Source organism: Sinocyclocheilus grahami, unplaced genomic scaffold, assembly GCF_001515645.1.
Source record: "Sinocyclocheilus grahami isolate Dianchi unplaced genomic scaffold, SAMN03320097.WGS_v1.1 scaffold649.1, whole genome shotgun sequence".
Lineage (NCBI taxonomy): Eukaryota > Metazoa > Chordata > Actinopteri > Cypriniformes > Cyprinidae > Sinocyclocheilus > Sinocyclocheilus grahami.
The window spans coordinates 294,055-300,192 of NW_015505828.1; positions in this window are offsets into that span (position 1 = coordinate 294,055).

Sequence of the window (6,138 nt, forward strand, 5' to 3'; positions counted from 1 at the left end):
CAGAAGACGCAACGAATAAATGCGCTAGTTTCCAGCATCATAATAACACGACCGACTGAACTTTCCTACACAACCCTGTCCGTCCCGTTTGCGCATGCGCTATGGCGCAGTCTTTAGCGGGTACACTCTGTGCGGTACAGTGATGTGACCCACTGAAAGAGCCTCCCGAACACAGCGAGCGAACGATACTAATGTTACTGAGAGCCGAGCAAAGCGACTGTTCTGTGCGTTTGAAGGAGACGCTGAAATCAGTGAAGTCATCTAACGGCGCCTCCCATCCGAAGAGCGAAGACGCCCGAGAGCGCACACACACGCAACAGCGCAACTTTGCTCGTAGATGTGACTGTACCGCGCGCTCGATCTGGGGGAGAGGGGGGACTATCCGGACAATCTCATTACTTTACGGACTATCTTTGTGTTTTAACTATATCTAGATACGTGCGCCCTGGTAAGTTGATCTAAGTCTCAATCAAGTAAGTGCGCTGCCTACTCCATGTTGAGGATGCCCAAAACATGTTGTCTACGCAGGAGCACTCACTTCGATTTGAGAGCGTTTACACTGCATTCGAAAATAACGCATACATGATTGCTTAGTATCTTTCATGAAGAACTGTCTGGTGAGACGTTTCAGATTTAAGCTTCTTGTTGCCAGTTGTGCAATAGCTAAGGCTTTTGGCGGTGATGACATTTTGGTTAGTTTGAATTCAGTTGCCATTGACTAGACGCTTTTATCACCAGGTTTAAGCTGGTCTGGTCTCAGTTGGCAAAGCTGTTTTTTAGCTGGTCTATCTGATTGACAACTGGCCTTTCTGCACTCTTAAAAAAATGCAACCCAGTGCTGGGTAAAATAGGGACAAACCCAGCAATTGGGTTGTTTTGACCCCAGCGGGGTCAAAACAACCCAATTGCTGGGTTTGTCCCTATTTTACCCAGCACTGGGTTGTATTCAACCCAGCATTTTTTAGAGTGTGCAAAGAAAAACCCCTTTAGAACCAGTCTGACTAGGAAACCAGCAAACCAGTTAAGGATTGATGAAATGGTTTTCAGAAGGGTTGATCCAGGAAACACAGAACTCATTCTGTGGTTTGAACCTAGCACTTTTACTTACCGCTTTCATTTACCCAGAACTTTTAAAAACTAGAATATCACACAGAGACTAAGACACAGATGTTTTACTGGTCTTAGCTGGGTTATGCTGGTTTAACTGGACTCCCAGCCTGGGCAAGCAACTCTTCATCTAACTACTGGATTAGAACCTCTCTAAAGCAGAACCAAGACCTGCAAACCTGGTTAAAATCTGGTTTTCTTACTTGGGAAAATTTTTTTTTGTCCAATACACTGTTTAAGGTAGTGTGAATAATTGAAATTGAGCCCATTGTCGAAGTTAATGTTTGTGGCAGTTTGCAAGGCAAATGTGAAAGATGGTGATTCGCAAACAGGTTTGTTTGACGCAAATGCAAGTATGTCAGGTAAAAAATAAGTGTATGGTTTTGTAATTCTTTAAACGGAAAAGTTGATTTGTTTATTATTGTTGTTATTATTATTTAGCAGTATAATAATGTTATTATTATGTGCAGTCATTGACAATATTCCAGAATATTTCTTGCTGTATAGCAGACAAATGTTACTTACTGTATTATTTACTGTACCCATCCAGGTTGATTTAGAAGATACCGCATAAAGCACCTTTTTAGGTTACCCAATAAAACTGTACTTTCTCATGAGAGAAGTTTGACCGGCAGTCTTACACTATGCTTCTCTCCTCTCATATCCTTATAAACGTCAGGGTCTGATTGCATCATGAACGGCTGGCTAAGATGGACAGAACATCTAAACGTTAAGTAATGATTAGCAATTCAGTCAAGCTTTTAAAGGCACTTCAAATTGCTTTACACCTTTTTTATCACTGTTTTGAAAGGCAATTGCGTGGTAATGCATTTGTGGTGAGGACATGAGACAGGATGTTTGAGGTGGCTCTTCCTTTAAACACTTTAATCTTTTCAACATTTGAATTTGCAAATCGGATTCAGCTTCATCTGTGTGTAGTTTTGTTTGAAGCTGAAAAAACACAAAGCGGTTTAACTGTGGCCCACCATCTGTCTGTGTCTGAAGAACTAGAGGTACATGTGAATTGCGACTCGGTCTGTTGCTAAAGGACGATTGTGTTCGTTTTTATTTACAAGAAGACACAGACATATGTTTGAGTTTCAGATCTACGCTATGCATTAAAGGTGGGGTAAGCGATTTCTGGTAGCCAATGTTGACATTTGAAATCACCAAAACAAACACGCCCCCACCCCAAAAGGGTCTCGCCTCTATTTTGATAGCTCCGCCTCACACATACGTACGCAACCCAGGCAACGATTAGTTCTGTGAAACAAAGCAAAACCAATGTTACACCGTGTTTACACCAGACGCGAGTGGCGCGGCGTGACAAAATACTATAGAACTCATTATAATCAGTGATGCTGTCTACACCATAGATATAGCCTATATACATATCTATGGTCTACACTGGATGCGGCAAATCCCCGACAGAAAACTGCTGCTGCGCTCTATTTATGATTCACGTCCAGTGTACTAGACAGACTTTAGCTGTTGCGGCGCAGACACGGTGTTACTCACCTATTGAGAAGAAACAAAGCAACCTCGGCGTCCGATCGCAGGCCTTCCGCTTCTTGAGCTCTCTCCAGCGCTGGAAAGCTGATCCGATATTTACACGGGTCCTACTTCTTGCCTTATTGCCTTAAGCCTTCTTTTGTTCCTCAGCCGTTTTCCTCTTTTGTTTTTTATCCGCCATCTATATCTTTCTGTCGCTCGGCTCGGCTAATGTCCGTCCTGTGCACTGAACGCTCTCGCCTCTGCATCATGAGTAGACACGCCCCTTACTGCTGATTGGCTACAAGTTTGTTTTGCTAGTCGGCCCGAATCAGTTTTCTAAAGCGTTTTTGAAAAATCGTTTACCCCACCTTTAAGGTGTAATAACCCTAGTTTTGCGGTTCACAGTATGTGCATTGCGAGATTTGAACATTGCTGCAATGATTCAGTTAATCGTTCACTTAATGTTATTCTTACATTGATGCACAGAGTCATTTTGGGTTTTGTTTTGCTCATGACGAATAACAAAGTCTTCAAATGTAAAAAGTCTAGGCCTTTACCCAAGTCTGATGCGGCTAAATGACTCATATTGCTATTGATTTTATTATTATTATTTTATTTATTGTTTTTTTTTCTTTACTCAAAGACTAAGGTTCCCAAACTTTTTTTGCCAGTCAAACCCTTTAGACGTAAAATATTTCCTTGAGATTTTAGGTTATTATTTTGATAATTTAACGACACATTCATTTGTTCATGGTCGTCATATGTCAGTAGTCACATGACATGCAAGTAAATTAATAAAAAAAATGAAAAATAAATCAAATGTAAATTCATGTCCCAGTTTTTACATTAACAATGTAATCAGTATTCTATTTATTAAAGCCATGTATGAATCTCAACAAGTGTTTTTAAGCATTTTACCTTTATTAAAGGCAATAACAATTTAAACAATATATTTTGTTTGTGAACTTATGTTCAGCTATTCTTTTTAATAGTTAACTCTTAACTATTTTTATATTTTTCGGATCATCAGTCATCAAAGTTCGGTGAATATTGGTCACAGATTTACTCTAAATTTCACCAAGCTGATTACTCACTTAAAAACTCCACAGATAATATTTTCAGGCCATTTTAAGTCTTATTTTGATGTAACAAAGTGGTTATGTCTAAGTCTGTGAGTTATTTACTTTTTTAAATTAGTCTTCCCATTAATGCCATTATATTGTTCATTCAGACTGATTCGCGAACGCACATGAACACAAGAGGGGGGATTTATCGCACGAACCAATCACAGCCGAACATAACCAGTCATATCCAATCATATCGCGATGGAGGCATTGCCTCCTCTCACTGCACGCTTTAAATATGTGTTTGTGTGTTCTGTTAATGTTCCTATTAAGTTATGAAAAAAATTGTTCAAGATTAATTGTGCAGCCCCTTTTGTTTACTTTGAAGAGCCACTATTATGCCATTTTTTAAGGTTCCTGATGTTGTTTTGAGAGTCTCCTACAACAGGTCTGCATGCATGCAAGGTCAAAAAACGCTTTTGTTTTCTCAAATTATGCATTTAAATATCACCTCGTTTTCCAACGATTTGTTCAAAGCAGTTCTAAGATTCAGTCTCTCTAAACCCTCCTTTCCGTGAGCCTGCTCTGCTCTGATTGGTCAGATGACCCAGTCTGTTGTGATTGGTCTACCGCGTGCAGCGCGTGTCGGAAACGATGCGCCCATTGTTACGTACTAACGACTCGTTTAGGCTGTTCAGAGTCGATTCTTTCTTTTGGGAGACAGTCATTTTATTTACTGTGCACTTTCGGCTTTACATCTTTGCATATTGTTTACATTCACATACAGCTACATTACACACTGCATGCAAGGCGATATTCGAAATGGCATAATAGCGGCACTTTAATGTTATATTTGATTTAATTAATTACAAAAACCCCATGTGGTTCTCTCATTTTAGAAAAGATATCAGCTGATATGACCTGAAGTCAAATTGAAGTGCAGGTTCTCTCCTATCTGAGGTTAAACCTGTTACATTTCCGACCATAACCACTAAACTACCACCACCACCCACTTTTCTGTTTGCTCTCCGTTTGCCACACAGACTTGTTTCAGAGGTCGGGACTGTGGCCTCACAGACTTGCAGCATGTGCTGCTCATTAAATGCACCTTGAATACATCTCTGTGTTTTTTACATAGAAAGCGTGCAGAACAAAGTGGAAGACTTGAGCCATCCAGAGAGGTGATGGGGATAGATGTAATTACACAATTTGGGATTGATGTTAAAGCTTTAGTTTAATTGAGTTAGGTGCGTAGGAGTGGTTATTACTGTTTAAACATTCACATCTGTCCGCTGCATTTGCATCTGACGTCAACACTTCATTAGTGGACTGGACGTCTTTGTTTACAGTGAGAATGATGAAGAAACCTGGACTAAAGAGAAATTTCAAATTCTTAACGGGAGTAATGTGTTATTAAGGGATGTTGTTCAAATGTTAGAGCGACATCACAATAATATAGTTCATTTGATGTGCAGTCACTGGTGTGCATTTATTTATTTTGCAACATCTTTTAAACGTGACTCATCAGAAAGTTCAGTTTTGTTTTTCATTTTTCAACATTTACTAATATATTTTTTAAATTTGTATCTGTTATCATTAGCTAATGCGCTATAATCAATGTACAGGCCTTATAAATAGTCTTATCTTTTCATTTACGTCAGTTCCAAATAAAATAATCAATTTACATGAAATACCTTTCATGTATAATTAATTTAATAAAAAAAGACACTTTGCGTCGCTGCTGATACTGTTACGAACCCCACGTTCCTCCTATGAATGACTTGGTAGTTCTTTATCAGTGAGCTGCTGTGAAATGAAAATGTTTAATGTATTTCGCCCTTTGCTTTTGGGAGTTTTTGAACTGTTCCCACCCTGTGGTGTATTACTCAACGCCAGAAAGATAAAGCGTGTGTGTTTTCTTGATAATGTCAAATGTGTTTGATTCTCACTTAGCATGAAGTGTTTCAGAGAAGGGTCTTTTATGCTGAGCATGCTGGGACACACGACAGCTTTGCTCTGAATGAGCCAGGGTTAAACTGGGTAAACAGAGGAGCTGTGAGCTCAAGCCTTTCAAGATTATATTTCCAACAGCTCATAGCTATTTTAATGCCATCTCTCATATGTATTTAAACAAACTTGACTGTTTAACTGCAGATAAATTCATTTAAATGCAATATGCTCTCTTGGCCATTCTTGCTGCTTATTGCTTGCTAGGTTATGTGCACTTTAGAGGAGTTGTGTCTTTTACTTTAGTCTTTTTTAAGGTTGTTCACATGCTCATTGCACAGTCAGAAAATTTGCCATTCTGTCCCGGAGCAGCAGCTTCAACAGGATTTTTGAAGTTGTGTTTATTGATACTATACTGTTGGTGATTTGTTCGGATTACTCCGTGAAAACATATATATATATATATATATATATATATATATATATATATATATATATATATATATAAAAGATGAGATATACGTTC